This window comes from Gavialis gangeticus, unplaced genomic scaffold, assembly GCF_001723915.1.
Source record: "Gavialis gangeticus isolate Ggan-Ray unplaced genomic scaffold, GavGan_comp1, whole genome shotgun sequence".
NCBI lineage: Eukaryota > Metazoa > Chordata > Crocodylia > Gavialidae > Gavialis > Gavialis gangeticus.
In genome coordinates, this window is record NW_017728993.1 from 55927955 (window position 1) to 55930965 (window position 3011).

Below are 3011 nucleotides of genomic sequence, written 5' to 3' on the forward strand. Positions count from 1 at the left end.
TAACAGAGGTGATAATACATGATGGGATTATGCAATTGCCAGAAGTAAATTTGGAGAAAGCACAATACATGTATGTTTCGATACTATATAATAATTCCCGAATTGTAAACATTTTGGATACAGTTGCAGCCACTACATGGTTCCATCAGTGGTGGAAAACCTTGTTTGGGTGGTCACCAACTGTGTCAGGCATTTTAATGGTTTGTTACATCCAACTGTATTAATCATTGGTGGTCAAATTGGATTTAGTCTGATGACCGTAGGAATAATGATATGGATGTGTCAGATGAGAAGGTGATTGAGATTGTATGAGATGAATAAAAATGAGTATAAAGTGAAAGACAAGTTGAATGAAGAATTGTTAAACAGGAGACCGGTAGACTTGCAATATATGAGTATGGATGAAGTCTGAATGGAAGATGCATATGAACGACGAATGAAAAACTTGAAGTTGCATATAGTTGTTATATCGAGTTGACAGAGTTGGACTTAGAACAGCCATTCCACTATACTCCAAAGAGAAGTCCCTCTCCAAAGCATAGCACAAGGTTGACATAATGATTTGGGCATGGCAGTGAGGAAACATCGGAATAAGGGTGCCATGATCCAGCTCCTTGTGTACGTTGTGGCAATACCTTGTCGGATGGATATACTGTAAAGGTATCAAGGAGGGGACTGTTGAGAGCAAATTAAGATGCTTGTGGCTGGCTCAGGTTAGGTTATGGGACCACGACAGTTCAAGTTGGTAAGGCCTTTCACAGGTGAAACTATAAGTAGGATGAATGATCTCATTCTGGTCCTCAGTTTTGTAATTTTCCATATGACACCCCTTAGGTATAACGGATGGAGTGCAGTGTGCACATTTTGGGGATGAGTGCATCATCCATTAAATCAGTCCTTACAGGCCCTCAGGATGTGTGGGCTGTACATGGTGGGCAAAACCACCCTGCATCACTTGCCTGCAAAGCCCTGCCGCAGGGGGCACCCCTTCCCTCACCCCCCAGCCCTGCTCCCAGCTCTGATGTGCCACCTGGGGCGGGCAGCATCCCCCACTCCCTCAGCCCCCAACCGTCTTCCCCAGCCCTGCCTCACAGCCCCACTTACCTCTGTGCTCCAGGGGCAAAGGGCAAGTGTGTGCCTGAGCCCAGCCTTGGCTGCCTCAGAGGCTCAGACCCCGCCTTCCCCCCTCTCCCTTCCCCTCCGGCCAGGGCTGGGGGCTTCCCGCCCTTTTTGCAATCGGCTCTTGCAGGCTAGAGCTATGCCAGCTTGCAAGAGTTCTCTGCTACAAAGAGAAATCCACATTTTCTCTCATAAAAACAGGGAATCTATGGTTTTCTCTGTTTTTCCATGGGATATGGAGTGGCAACCATGTGAGAAGAGGCTCAAGAAGTCTTGGAAAAGAGTGACTGAAGATAATACGGTGTCAGTGAAATCATTAATAGAAAAAGTGAACAGGAAGCTGTTATTTACTGTCTCCTGATACAAGAATTTAGGGACACCTCATTGAATTATCCAGCAGCAGGTTTAAAACAACCAAACGGAAGTACTTTTTTCACACACAATTAATTTGTGAAACACATCACCACAGGATGTTGTGGAGGCCAGGAGTATAACCAAGTTCAGAAAAAGATTGGAAGTACCCTGTATAACTTTGTCAGTCTGGGGCTGTTAGTCATAGGACTTAGGGATGTACATATGCATGGTGACTATATAGCATCATGATAGAGGATGCATTACTCTATTCTGTTTCTTCTATTCTTTCTCTAAAACATCCACTACTTGCCACTTGTGGAGACAGTGTTTTGGAATAGTTGGACCTCTGGTCTGACCGACCGATATGGTAAATTGTTACATTCTTATGCATCATATCTATACACAATAATGGGAATTATTCATGCATGTCTGTGGGAAAAGCAAGGCGAGAGACTGACAAACCTCAAAAGCTGTACCAACTGCTTAGCTGAAATTTATCCACTCAGATGGGCATTTCTTGTGTGTGTTACACTAGGAGAGAAACACTGTTAAAAGTGGCCCAAATGTAGCAATAAAAAAAGAATGCAAGAAAAGTACAAAGTGATAAAAGCCAGTTTGATTTGTTTTGTGGAAAAGTTGTCTTTGGGACAGGATGTTTGTGTTTTGCCTGGGTCTCCTATACTTTGCTTGCCATAATACTAGATCAAATTGGAGGATTTTAATACAGAAATTGTTACGATTGTCCTAGGTTTTGCATTGCAAAGATACAATTTAACCCAAGAGAGACTGGAAGGTTGACTTACCTGAGCCAGGCAAGGCAGTCTGGCAGCCTGTGGGTATTGAAGTCTGTTGTGGCATCGAGCATACCCGAGAGAACCTAAAACACACAGAAAATAAAGTTAATAAATAAAAAGAAAATTACTGAAAAGAACAGCCCCTTATGAGTTTCTACTAATAAAAGCCAGCTGAATTTCTGTGAAGCACTAAGTGGGGTTGTATGGGAGGTTGGAGCCTCAGAAGGTACCAACCTTAGATCTTGGGGTCCAGTGGTGCTTAGAAATAACCCTTCCTGATATAGATCTTCTTCTAACATTGAGATGTGGCAAGAGAGAGAGAGTCAGGATCACCACTTAGACACCCCCTCAAGTGAGTGTTATTTATACAATCTAGGTCAGAAAGGCTTCCATTTACCCTACTTGCATTAAGTTAACCAACTACCTCAGAAACAAGGTTCCTTCTAAGGTCCGTGCGTGCGCAGCCATGCACAACTAAAAGTTTGGCCTTTTCAAGGCTGCATACTGGGAGAGGAGCTGAAGGCAGGGAGGCAAGGCAGGGATGGAGGCTGGAGCGTGGGGCTGGTGTGGGCTCCGCCGGCTCCAGGGAAGTGCTCCACTACCCAGCCCTGGTGCAGGGGAGTGAAGCACTTCCCCAGAGCCAGCGGAGCCCACACCAACCCCTGGCTCCAGGCCCTGGCCCCCAGCTCCAGCCCCCAGCTCCAGCTTCCAGCCTCAACCTCTCGGCTCCAGCCCCCATCCCCA